This window comes from Trachypithecus francoisi, unplaced genomic scaffold (genome assembly GCF_009764315.1).
Source record: "Trachypithecus francoisi isolate TF-2019V2 unplaced genomic scaffold, Tfra_2.0 Lachesis_group3, whole genome shotgun sequence".
NCBI lineage: Eukaryota > Metazoa > Chordata > Mammalia > Primates > Cercopithecidae > Trachypithecus > Trachypithecus francoisi.
In genome coordinates this window covers 133,886,181-133,900,414 of record NW_022681468.1, presented here as the reverse complement: position 1 = coordinate 133,900,414, position 14,234 = coordinate 133,886,181, and the positions used below count along the sequence as shown (strand labels likewise).

The 14,234-nt window shown below is 42.8% G+C and overlaps 1 long non-coding RNA gene across 1 annotated transcript; it reads right to left on the bottom strand.

Annotated features, from left to right (window-relative positions):
- Window positions 1-1,354: 1,354 nt before the first annotated feature.
- Window positions 1,355-13,716, bottom strand: LOC117070608. The gene is made up of 3 exons (XR_004431978.1): window positions 13,663-13,716; window positions 7,023-7,166; window positions 1,355-2,173 (listed from the first exon to the last, which is right to left on the bottom strand). It is a non-coding gene; the product is annotated as an uncharacterized LOC117070608 (long non-coding RNA).
- Between the last annotated feature and the right edge of the window lie 518 nt (window positions 13,717-14,234).

Below are 14,234 nucleotides of genomic sequence, written 5' to 3'. Positions count from 1 at the left end.
CAAATAAATCTACAAACAAATCAAATACAGAATTCATAAGTAATGAGGCTCAACTGTGCATTTTTTCATCTTGGAGTGAAAAATATTTTTCTAAGCCTAACACAAAAAATATAAAACAAAAGGATTAGTTATACCGTAAGCTCATGTGGCCTTCCCTGCGTATTTGTGCCTGTGCTCCTTATTTTGCCTTTTCTACCTGTTGCTGTGGGTGAACCATCCTTGCTCCTAGTCAAGGAAACCACTCCATCCAGGATCCAGATTGCATCCCCTCACCTGCTGTTGCATGTTTCAGCAAATCCTACCTTGATTTTCTGCATTATTAGATTTTCCTTCTCTACTGGGTATTTTCTTCCATCAGCACACAAAATACCATTAATGGCTCTCAAGAAACACACACACAACAAAAAAGTGTCCTCATTTCAGTCTCCTCACTTCCCACTTCTCCTTTACAGTGAAACAAAAATAAAAAACAAAAACAAAAAATGAAAAATAAAACCCAAAACACAACAGTCTAAACTTGTCTCCAAATGCTTTCCTCTCATCTTCTTTCTTTCCAAATCTCTTTTTAAACTAATTGTGAATTTATTTCAAATGGTAAATAATTATGGAACAAACTTTTTTTAGAATTCTAATGTTTTTTAAAAATGTGGGGTAATAGTGAAATAAGATTTAACAAAAACATGTATTGTTGCTGAAGCTGCCTGTATTCTTTTTTATTTTTATATCTTTTGAAAGTTTTCCACAATACAATGTTACAGGAGTGTGCTTTGAAGTCTCTCTAACACTCTTGCTCCATTCACCTCATCAAAATCACTTTAGTTTCTTATATATTCTTTCAATGCAGATACAAGTGAAAATGAGTGTGCCTTCTTTTCCTTCCTATTTGACACACAAGGCCTCACTCCACATGCAGGCTTCTGCAATTTGCTTTCATCATGTTACAATGCCTGTTAATATGCTATCATGTTTGAGGCATGTGTGTGTGTGTGTGTGTGTGTGTGTGTAGTACAAAGGGTCATGCACAATGTTTCTTTGCTTTTCACTGAGACAAAGTACCAGCTGTAAGAAGTCATGTTTGCTCATTTCTGCTTGCCAGCATAGTTTCACAAAGCCCCTGACTCTGTGACTATGTGTAGCTCTGCAAAGGGATGCTTTATTTTTTTTTTCTTTTTTTTTTTTTTTGAGACCAAGTCTTACCGTGTCACCCAGGTTGGAGTGGAGCAGCATGATCTCCGCTCACCGCAACCTCCGCCTCCCAGGTTCAAGCGATTCTCCTGCCTCAGCCTCCCTAGTAACTGGGATTACAGGTGCACACCACCACACCCAGCTAATTTTTGTGTTTTCAGTAGAGATGGAGTTTCACCACATTGCCCAGGCCAGTCTCAAATTCCTAGGCTCAGGTGATCCACCCACCTCAGCCTCTCAAAGTGCTGCGTACAGGCGTGAGCCACTGCCCCCAGCGAATGCTTTGAAGACAAAACGGGATAGGGCACATGGCTCCCAAGTCTCTTGCCTGAGTCACCATATTCCTTAAAGGATAAGTGACCCTAGTCTTTGGCTTTTCCTACACATAAGATAACATCTGAAGGGTTAATGCCTTTGTCGTCTATAGCCAGATGTACTCTTACGCTCAGACTGGGACGTGATTTTGTCTTAATGTAACTTTGGAGCACATACTATACCTTACTACCTATAGATAAGCTGTCAACTGAAACACTGCTTCAGCTGTCCTGCAGACCCTCCCTGACTCTCTCTGGGCTGTGGTTCTCAGTAAGATTTCTGAATAAAATGAATTTAATTCTTCAAAAGCTTGATTTTTTTTTTTCTTTAGTTGGCAATGTTGAATCATCTTTTGGTCCGGAGTCTGCCTTGGATGAACATCTAGGGCTTTGCTTCTTTGCCCTCTGGCCTCTTCCTCCTCCACCAGGAACCCGGTTTTTTTCCCTCTCATGCTTCTCCCTCAGGCCCAGGCATTGTCCTGGCATGCTAGAGCTTGATCTCTTGAAGTCTGCCCCTGGAGCAGCAGTGGCCACTGTGGTAGAGCTTTTGCATCTCAGGAAGGTTTCATGTCTGCGGGTCCTGAGCAGTGGAGCTTCTGTGAGACAAAGCTTTCCTTTGCAGGTAGTGACCACTTCTCATAGCAGTCTTTGGTGTAAAGTCTCACCAAGCAGTTCTTTCCATTTGAAGGGCAGTGGGGGCAGGGAGGGATAAAAAGGAAATGAGGATATAAAGAACACAGGAGGACAGAAAGTCAAATCCAGCCACCCATTTTAACCTTGGAAATGTTTTGGATCAATTTTTGCATTATTTCTATCATTAACTTCTGTTTATAGCAAATTTTATAAATATGTAATTGTTTTTATAACTTAAAAGGCTACTTTTTCACTAAAACCAGCGTCTGGAATTACTTTTTCCCGCCCTCCCTCCCTCCCTCCCTCCCCTCCTTCCTTCCTTCCTTCCTTCCTTCCGTCTTTCTTTCGAGATAGGGTCTCACTCTGTCGCCCAGGCTGGAGTGCAAAGGTTCATTCAGCCTCAACTTCTTGGGCACAGGTCACCCTCCCACCTCAGTCACCCAGGTAGCTGGGACTACAGGCATGCACCACCACACCTGGCTAATTTTTGTATTTTTTGTAGAGATGGGGTTTCAGCATGTTGCCCAGGCTGGTCTCCAGTTCCTGGGCTCAAGCAATCCTCCTGCCTTGGCCTCCCAAATGATGGAATTACAGGCATGAACCAGTGTACCTGACCACTTTTTGTTTTTTTGTAAATGGTTTGCTATTTTCTTTTTTTTTTTTTTTGAGATGGAGTCTCGCTCTGTTGCCCAGGCTGGAGTGCAGTGGCGCAATCTCGGCTCACTGCAAGGTCTGCCTCCCGGCTTCATGCCATTCTCCTGCCTCAGCCTCATGAATAGCTGGGACTGCAGGCGCCCGCCACCATGCCTGGCTCATTTTTTGTACTTTTAGTAGAGACAGAGTTCCACCATGTTAGCCAGGATGGTCTCAATCTCCTGAGCTCATGTTCCGCCCGCCTTGGTCTCCCAAAATGCTGGGATTACAGGCGTGAGCCACCACACCCAGCCATGGTTTGCTGTTTTCTATAGGAATTTCTATTGGCATTTTAATTGCACTACCTTAAATCTATGACTAAATTTGGAAAGATGCCATCTTTCCCGCTATGTGAATTGTTTTCAACCCAGAATGTGATACGTTACTGCTTCTGCTCAACTCTGCCTTTACTGTAATACCGTTTTATTAGATCTAGTTGGCATTTTGTTAGGTGAATTGTATAAATGCCTTAGCACCTTAGCATGGCTAACATATACTGGATTGTTTAAAAGAAATTTGGTAAGTGAAGGAAAAAAATGAGAATCAGAATAATGTATGGCTAAAAAGCTTGGAAAGCATCCGGAGAGTTTGAATAATGATGCTAACAATCCTGACCAGCTTTAGTGGGTTGAAGATTCCCATATCCTCAGAGAACACCATTCTGTTAATAGATGACTGGCATGCACAGGCTCCATTAGGACCCCTTATCTTGTGGTCAGGTATCTTGGTGCACATACAGCTTGTTTCACTGGCCTAACACCATCTCTCCTGTAGGTCAGTTGTTTTGTGGTTCAAACCTACTTAAGTTACGGCTTGACTGGGCGTGGTGGCTCATGCCTGTAATTCCAGCACTTTGGGAGGCCTAGGTGGGCGAATGACTTGAGGTCAGGAGTTCAAGACCAGCCTGGCCAACATGGTGAAACCCCATCTCTACTAAAAATACAAAAATCAGCCGGGCGTGGTGGCAGGCACCTGTAATCCAGCTACTTGGGAGGCTGAGGCAGGAGAATCACTTGAACCCGGGAGGCAGAGGTTGCAGTAAGCCAAGATCCCACCACTACACTCCAGCCTGGGTGACAGAGTGAGACCTTGTCTCAAAAAAAAAAAAAAAAAAATACATAAAATAAATACATAAAAATTTAAAAATACCTACTGAGATTAGGGCTGCCACATAAAATATAGGACAGTTAAATTTGAATTTCAGATAGTTTAATAAGTATTCCCAAGTATTACATATTTGAAGTTTATCTGAAGTTCAGAGTAAACTAGAGATCTCTAATATTTTTCCTAATTTTGCCAACCCTACCCTAGGTACTACCATTCAGTTTTATTTTCTGATCTGAGGGTTACACCTACTTCAGAATTAATGTGCTGGTCAGTGAAGAACATTTTGTGACTGGTCAAGGAATAAAAATTGTATCTTTGAAGCATTTGGTGGCTTTCAGGCCACACCTTCTGGGATATGACAGATCGGGACAGAAACACGAGTCCCATCTTCCCATCAATAGTACAAACATATTGAACTGGTTGCCTCCATTCCATTATACTAAGCAGGCTGGTTTCTAGTAGTATCTCTGCCTAGGAAGTCATCCTTCCCTGTTTCCCCCTGATTTTCTCAGTAGCTGTCCCTCACCAGTGCCCTCCTGGTTTGTGTGAGACCTCAGACCAGCTTACTGTCTGTGGCTTCCTGCCATCCTCCCCCAGTGCTGGGTTCTCTCACACTCCTTCCAGCCAAAGTCTTCTTCTCATGTGCCCCTTGTGATCTTTTTTTTTTTTTTTTTTTTTTTTGAGACGGAGTCTCGCTCTGTCGCCCAGGCTGGAGTGCAGTGGCTGGATCTCAGCTCACTGCAAGCTCCGCCTCCCGGGTTTACGCCATTCTGCCTCAGCCTCCCGAGGAGCTGGGACTACAGGCGCCCACCGCCTCGCCCGGTTAGTTTTTTGTATTTTTTAGTAGAGACGGGGTTTCACCGTGTTAGCCAGGATGGTCTCGATCTCCTGACCTCGTGATCCACCGGTCTCGGCCTCCCAAAGTGCTGGGATTACAGGCTTGAGCCACCGCGCCCGGCCGCCCCTTGTGATCTTTAAGAGCTCTGTTCCTCACCCAAATTTGACTATGAGAAAGAGATAAGAAGCTCCTGACACTCAGGAGCTGCGCTGGCACCCACAGTCAGGCCTGGGCCTTCTCCTGCTGAACATAAATCATTTCACAGAACACCAGCGGGCCATCCTAGAACCAGGATGAACCAAGAGGGAAACGAGACCACTTTGTGATCAGGTCTGAACACGGACAAAACATGAACATCTTACTAGCCCCCAAAATGACCAAACATGCCCCTATCCTGGCTAATATGAGTGCCTACTGCTGCCTTACCAATGATCAGTTTAGATTTACTCTAGTGTTCCCTCCTTCTGGATGAGATTCATTACAGTGCCCAATCATAGAATTACCTCTGTCTCCTGACAGCCTCCAGTCCAGAGCAAACTCAAACTTCCCTAAACTCTACAATGACCTAGAAAAGCCCAAATCCTATAGAAAGTCTTTTAAACACCCCATGGTGACAGAGGCGTACCCCAGGGTGTGTGGTCTCCCCTGTTGCTTGGAGTACTAAACCCAACTGTTCAGCTGCAGGGGTGTTCCTGGGGGTCTTTGACTGCAGAGCGTTGACAACACCCAGCAACCCACGATTCAGCCTCCATAGTTGTTGTGCCAAACCCCTATTAACCTCAGTAGGGAAGGCGCTAGGTTTCAGAGACCAAAGAAGAGACCCAGAACCAGCATGGGATTTCTATTAGGGGCTTACACGCAGGGCAAAGAGCCCAGTGGTGGTGGGATCGTCCAGACAACTGCACAGCCCAGTGGCAGCAGGCAAATCACAACTGCCTGCAAACACCATGCAGTTTATAAAGCATTTTCATTTAATACCCTCCCCTTAACAATCTCCACCTGGCAATCTTCATTTAACCCAAAACTGAGGGCCTCAATCCACTGCATGGCCGGTGCTCCTCAGGATGGGATGGGGGCGTAGATGTTCCTCCTAGACAAGGAATGAATCTCCGGGTTGGCTACTCCTGGATTCCCTAGCTCGGAGCACACAGGCAGGTGTATGTGCCATGCAGGGTTGGTCTCAGAGTATGCTCAAGTTATTGCTGTCAGGTGTGTTTACCCTAAAATAGTATTCAAAGCCACTCCCAGGATTGAGCAAATGCAGAAGGCATTTTGTCAAGATGTAGGCTGTGTGGTGGTCCCCACAGTTACCTTAGCTCCAGCTCCTGCCTCACCAGTAGGGGTTTGCAGCTGGCTTAGAGGTGAGCTGCGTGTCTCCCCACCTATCAGAGGTCAGCATGGCATCACCATCCCTCTCACCCAGCACCACCTGGCTACAGGGGGCTGCTCCCCACTCTCAACACTGCTGGTTTCGCTATGATTGGGTGGGGCAAATAATTCTAGAAGAACTAAGTGCACTGTTGGCATTAAGCATGTCACTTAAGAACAGTGGTTTTTATACCTCTGTCCTCATACTCTGGAGTAACAGACTTTTCCTTGGTGGAAGCATCCACTTTGCTAGCAGTGATCAAAGAAGAGTAAGAACATGATTAGGCTCAGTATACAATCAACTCAAAATGGGCACAGGAGCATCTATACTATTAGAGTTCAGGAGGGAGGGGTCCATGTCTAGGTTATAAAGCTGAAATGGACAGCTTCAAATACCCACCAAAGTCCAGAATTTCACCACACAGATACGATAGTCCTTAAAAAGAGTCAGGAGATGCCAGACTCTCATGAGAATCAGTTCTGATTAATGTATCTACGAGGTGAGCTCCTCTCTCTGGCTCCAAACATACACCCACCAGAAATCGTCACCCTACACCCAGCAGTGCTGGTTGGATTTCATTTTTAAAAAATTACTGTTGGCTGCTGTTTTGTACCTCCCCTATCTGAGAACTTGAGCCCTCAGCCTCTGTTAGGGGATGTGCTCCCAGGGCTTCTCCTCAGTACATCAACACAGGTCTGTCTATCTGGAAACAGCTTCCAGCTGGTTTGTTGCTGGCAGCAGGGTCCAGCTGCCCTGATCTAGAGACTCTGCTCTCCTATCCATGGCTTTGTCCCAGTGGCCCTTGCCCTTGTCTCCACAGACCTGGCTTACCTGCTTTCTTGGCAAGGACCTACCCAATAGTCACGCACAGGATAGTACTCACCTTTTCTTTCTGTTCTCTGTGCACCAGCCTCTTGTTTGTTCTCATCTTCTTTCCTACCCAGTTTAGGTTTTCTCCCGCTTTGCCATGTCTTTTCCTCACCTCACTATTGTTTCATTTGAATTTTCTAGTGTTAGTAACATTCACCTTTGGATGGGAAAATAATCAAATTACGGCATTAATCAGAATTAAACTAGGTATCTCTAAGTTTTCTTTCAACACTATAATTTCATGATTCTTTGGAGCTACTGTTCTCCCCAACTTCTACCTGCTAAGTAAATAATCCAGTTAGAACTTTCACTTTAGGTCTGTACTTGACTCTATTTAGAGTTAATTTAGGAGACAGAATAATGGCTCATAAGTTTCTCAGCCTCACTAATAAGCAAAGAAATTCAAATGAAACAGGATTGTTTTCAATCCATCAAACTGACAAAAATGAAAAATGTCAATTCCCAAGGTAGGAAAGTTGGTTGGCTGGTACTTTGGAATATATCATTCTGGAAAAGAATCTGGTAACATGTATTAATACTTTAAATATGCATATTTCCACATTTGGGAATTTATCCTAAAGCCAAATAAGCAAAGATGTATATAAAATAATGTTAATTGCAGCACTGCATGTAGTAGTTTTCTAGCCACCTATGTGTCCATCAGCAGGAGAGGGTTAATATAGTATATGCCTAATACTATGCGGATGAAAGAATAAGATTGATAAGTGATTCTCAACCCTGACTGCACTTGTGAATCTCCAGAAGTACTTTTAAAAACTCCCAATTCCAGGATCCACCCTCAGAGGCTCTGTTTATGTGTTTGAGAGTGAGGCCCAGTGTTTGCATTTTTTTCAAGTGCCCCAGCTAATTCTAATGTGCAGTCAAGTTTGAGAACCACTCAACCCCTAACATTCGAGATGTTTCTATCAACTCTAACAAGAAAGATGCCCGTGATACACTACGAGTGAAAAAAGTAAGTTACTTAATTTGTTGATTATGTGATACATTGAACTAAAAATGGCCTGAGAAGGACTCTTTGAGTCCTTGTGGACAAAGTGTAACCTAACTTAATAGATAGACAATATTGAAGACCTACCTTAGGAGTGTGTGCCTGTAACAAGAGCTGAGTCTTGGCCAATCCCAACAGTCATACTTCAACCACTCATACGCTGCTGAGTGTTCCAACTGTGTTCAAATAAGGCAAATGTCAAGCTGTAACCAATCCAGCTGTTTCTTGCCTCACTTCCAATTTCTGTACATCACTGCCTGTTTTTTTGTCTGCAAATCTTCCACCACCTGACTGTACTGGAGATTCTATGAATCTGCTGTGATCCTGGGGGCTGCCTGATTCGTGAATCGTTTATTGCTCAGTTAAACTCCTTTAAATTTAATTTGACTGAAGTTTTTATTTTATCAGATTACATTTATTAACAATCATGTGCATTAAAATATAAAAGTTTACACACAGTTATTTCTGAAGAGTGAATTACATATTTGTAGTGTGTTTTCAACCATTATCATCTATTTCTTTTATTTGAAAAAATGAAAAGGCAGTACAGGCTGAAAATGCAGAGAAAAAATGAAAACTGGCCTTCAGATGGCTTCTGAGTGGCAATAGGAACTTCCATCCTAGACCTGGTTTTATTTCCGTGGCTGACAACAGCAAAGTGTGTACTTAGGCAATATGGTCATTGTATTAGTTTGTTCTCACACTGCTAAAAAGAACTACCTGAGATTGGGTAATTTATGAAGGAAAGAGGGTGAGTTGACTCACAGTTCCACAGGCTATACAGGAAGCATGACTAGAGAGGCCTCAGGAAACTTACAGTCATGGTGGAAACAGGCACATCTTCAAATGGTAGAGGAGAGAGAGAAAGTGATAAGGGAGAAGTGCTGCACACTTTTAAACATCCAGATCTCGTGAGAACTCACTGTCAGTAAGGGGGAAATCCACCCCCATGATCCAGTCACCTCCCACCTTCCCCAACACTGAGGATTACAATTCACCATGAGATTTCGTTGGGGACATAGAGTCAAACCCTATCAGTCATCTTAGCTCAAGTCAAAAAGACTGGCTTGGTTAAATAATTCATTATGGTGCCCTTCACCATGAATTTATGTTCTGCAGAAAGAAATAGTGAAATGGAATATATACATTCATAAAGCCCATATCATCTTGTATTTTATAAACAAAATATTTAGGCTATCATTTCTAAATTCATACATTAAAAGTGTGTGCATACTTGAAGAGTTAAACTTTGTAGAAAGTATCTCGTAGGTTAACCGGCTTGTGGGATTTACTGAACTGGCTTCAGTGGGCTTTATTGAAAATCGTGATTTAGGGTTTTACCACATAGTGGAAGCAGGTACACCACTAAAAAATATTACAGCTCTCCAGTCATGGTGGCTCATGCCTGTAATTCTAGCACTTTGCAGGCTGAGGCAGGAGGATTGCTTAAGAACAGGAGTTCAAGGCTGCAGTGAGCTGTGATCATGCCAGTGCACTCCAGCCCTATCTCAAAAAGTAATTACAACTCAATAAAACTGGCGTGTGTGTGTGTATCATTGATTATAAGTCTGATATTTCTCTCTCCCTTCCTTCCTTGCTCTCTCCACCCTTGTAAACCAAACAAAACAAAAAAACTCCAACCAGTTTTCCCAGGGTCAGCCTACTGAAGAGCTGATTTCTACATATTGCATAAGCTATACTATTCACGAATTTTAAAACATAACTTAAACTCTCAGGTGATGTCATCATTTTCTTTGTTATCTCTTTCTATTGCATACCATCTTCAGAATGATAAAGAGACTGAGGCTCTATTCACAATTATATTCAGCTGTCAGGAATGATTAACTATCTTCCTTCTCCCCATGAAGTGCATGAGAGCGCAACCATGCAAGTTAGGCTGGTAATGTCCCCCATCAGATGCTATGGTTCCTCCTGCCTCAGAAAAGCAGCATGGTTTTGTACTAGGTTATGGAATGAAGTCTGGGATGAATTTTCTGGTTTGTCTGGGGTCAGTCTTTTAGCAAGACTTACTTTAATTTTAAATTTTTTTAATTAAAAAAAATTTTTGGGACAGTCTCGGTCTGTTGGCCAGGCTAGAGTGCAGTGGCACTGTCATGGCTCACTGCAGTCCTGACCTCCCAGGCGCAAGTGATCCTCCCACCTCAGCCTCCTAAATAGCTAGAACCACAGGCGTGTGCCACCACGCCTAGCTACTTTTTAAAAACATCTTTTTTGTAGAGATGGGGGTTTCACCATGTTGCCCAGTATGGTCTCGAACTCCTGACCTCAGGCCATCCACCTGCCTCATCATCCCTAAGTGCTGGGATTACAGGCATGTGTCACTGTGCCTGGCCAGCAAGACTGACTTTGCTTCAAGTTTTGTTTCCAGAACATTTAGGTACCAATTCTCAATAGAGAATTCTAACTGCAAAAGTCACAAGTTATAAGGCAGTTTTGAAGCATTGTTCATGTCCATGTGTGTCTTTCTTTCCCTCCACCAGCATGGATAATTTGGAGTTAACTGTAGAGCAAATACTTAGGAAATTAATCCCACATGATTTTCAGGTTTGAGGTGAGAAAAAAAGGAGAAAGCACAGTTCTTGTACCTTGATGACACACTTTATTCCATCTGCAGAAGTGGCTGCAGCTCACATGTGTGACTCATGTTTGAATAGCGGGCTCACGTAATAGCATCACGTGCTGGCAAAGTGTTCAGATGACAAGCCAGTTATCTCATTCAGCTGATGCAATCCTGGAATTTCCTGAATTGAAATACAATTTAGGACCAGAAGGGATAGACCCTGGGCTGTTTGATTAGGGCATCACCTTTAGCTAATTCTAACCACCCCCACCTTTTTTTTTTTTTTCCCCTGTTTGTCTATTTCCTTCTTTCCTTAGGCGTGAGGTAATAATACTAATTGGTAACAGTTACACTGTGCCAGGCACTCATCTAAGAGTTTTACTCTTAATTGTCACAACAATCCTAGGAGGTAGGCATCCCATTTTTTCAGATAAGGCAACTGAGGTGCAAAAATCCCATGTCATTGCTTTAGGTCACACAGGAGAAAATGTAAGGCTCTTCTCTTTGAGATTTATACCTGAGGATCTTTGCTTTTAGTGATTAGATTGTGTGTAAGTTTTCCAGTGAGTCCCACTTGTGGAAAGACCATGACTGCCATGAGCTGTGACAGAAGATGTTGCCACCTCAGTGTGGTCAATGGCTCTGGTCATCTAGTTTTAGCCTCCATATCAGAACTTTCTTTAAATTATATGTAGAATTCCTTATTTTCTACTATTGTTTCAGATTTTTCTTAGCATTTTAAGATGGTTTTTAGTGTTTTACCAGAAAAGGGTCACCACTTAAGACTCCCCTACCCCTGCTTTTTAGGATTTAAGAAGTGGGATATAGTTAGTTATTATTTAGTGCATTAAGATTATTTTCAGATAATAGCAAATGGTCAAGTCTTAATCATTTTTATACCCCATTATTTTGTTCTGGATATAATATCAATATTTATATAGATAGACCAAGGTAGAAGGATTGCTTGAGGCCAGGAGTTCAAGACCAGCTTAGGTAACAACATAGCAAGACCCCATCTCTACAAAAAATAAAAAAAAAATTTAGCTGTGTGTGGTGATGCATGCCTATAGTCCCAACTACTCGAGAGGCTGAGGTGGCAGGATCTCTTGAGCCCAGGAGTTTGAGGCTGCAGTGAGCTATGATTGTATTACTGTACTCCATCCTGGGCAGCAGATCGAGACCCTTTCTTTAAAGAAAAAAGAAACAGTCACAGAATATATTCGTTTGATAATTATCTTTAGCTGTCATACAAAAAGTGAATACATCCTTCACATTCTGTCATCATATAGGAATGGAGAAAACCATAAATACGTAAGAATCTTAGAGGCCATATTAATGATGGATTCCATTAAGCCCTGGACATTTTGGTGTAACAGTTCCACCTGACAGCTACACCAATCCCAACCACACCAGGAAGGGAAGAAACACGGATCCAGTACAGATTGATTGCTCAAACTTACTGCCTGGATGCAACGTGCCCAGAACAGGCATTTCTAACCCCTTGTAGCCAGGGATGAAATGTGAGGCCTTTTGTTACTTTTGAGACACAGAGTTCAACTCTTGCTCTCACATGTTCCTGCAATTGTAGAATATTTTAAATATTAAAGTCATGGTTCTTTAACATCACCTGTAGTTCAGGGGCCCAGACCTGTCCTGTTAAATCCCCTGACACAAGGCAAGTGCTACTCCAAGATTCCTTTCTTACCTGTCAAGGTTTACTTTTGTGTAAACAAAACAAAACAAAACCAGACTTGTCACACCAAGCCCATGGAGGACAGACAGAACTCTATAGACAAATTGAAAGTCTATTTATAATCACAGATATGCAATTAACCCAACACAATTGATGCTTTATTGCTTGTTTGAAGATAAATTCCTATTTCTCCCACCTCTCCCTCTACCCAGTACATTTTCAATGTAATCAGTAGACTTAACAATTTAAGAGTACCCATAAATGAGGATACTAATGGGAATTAGCTGATTTGTCCCACAGAATCCTGAAAATGCTCATGAATTGGAAGTCCCCAGTATCTCAGAAGGTAGGGTGTGTGTGTGTGTGTATGTATGTGTATTAAATGCACCTGATAGCAATAATTTGTGCATACCCTGAGAATGACCCTGTTTGGCAGGTGCACCTGAATGCCATTGAGAGTTCTAAGCTAAGGAATCTGGGAGTGGACAACGCAGAGATTCATTCCTTATCTATAAAGAACATCTGGGCCCCATCTGTCCTTTGGAATGTGGGCTGTACAGAGGATTGAGGCTCTTTGTTTTGGGTTAAATGAAAGTTTCCAGGCAGAGCTTATTAGGGGGCAGGGGCTAAGTGAAAATGCTATAAAAACTGCATGCTTTTTTCCAGTGGTTGTGATTCTTCTGCTGAGCCCACTGCCCCTGGGTCATGGGGTTCTCCTGTCCTGCCCACCACCACTGGGCTCTCCCCTGGTTTAGCCCCCAGTACAACCCCATGTCTTGTTTGCTGGCTCTGGGTCTCTTCTTTGGCCTCTTGAACCTGGTGCCATCCCCATTGGAGTCTAAAAGGTTTGGCACAACAGTGTGTAAAAAGCAAAGTCGGGGGACTGTTTGAAAGCCTATAGACGCAACAGTTAGATTCCAAGGTTACCATCCACACTACAAGTAGTCAGGTCCCACCTCTTCCCAATACCAGTAGTGTAGGAGATACTTTGAAACTGAACTAGGAATAGAGAAGAGTGAAGAGGAGATGACCCGTTTCAAACAAAGTCAGTGATTTGCATTTGAAATGATAAAGCCTTTTTCATGTTCCCCTACTGAATTTCAGAATAACAATAACCAATCATACAACCACAAGCAGGATGTGGAGAGATGAACAACCTCAGAAAAAATACAGTGTCTCTCTAGAGACGTTTGAGGCAGGAGAATAGGGTCTGGAGGCAGGGAACCTAAGGCCAATTTCCGCTGACTTTCTAGAACTAAATCAAAAGGAAAACCCCGACTTTCCACATCTAAGTAACAAAAAGACCAGAGGCTACTCCCTTTGCAAACCACCCCCTCTTTCCTGCGTGGCAGATGGAAAATTGAAAATACCTCTGATTAGTTGCTTTCCACAGTCAGACAGATTGCTAGCCAAGTCTTCATTTGCATAGAAGAATAACTTTGTAACTTCACTTTAGCCTGTAATTGGTTGCTTTCCACAGCCAATCAGATGTTTGCATAGAGTGTAACCTTTTAACTTCACTTCAGCCTTTGATTGGTTGCTTTCTGCAACGAACCAGACTGATTGTGGGCCACTACTTCATTTGCATGAGGTGTACACCAAGTGGCCAATGGAAAACCTCTAGAGGGTATGTAAACCCCAGAAAATTATGTAACTAGGCTCTTGAGCTCCTGTGCTTGGGACGCTCCGTCTCTGTGGAGTGTGCTTTCGTTTTCAGTAAATCTCTGCTTTTGTTGCTTCATTCTTTCCTTGGTGGTTGTGCGTTGTGTCCAATTCTTTGTTGAAGATGCCAAGAACCTGGACACCTTCCACCAGTAACACATTGACCTTTGGGGCTACATGAAGAAAAAGCCGGCTGGCCACCTGATTTCCCTGGAGTGTGCTATTCATTCACACTTCTCGATTTAGATGTAACTATATATACAGTCATAGCAATGAAAAA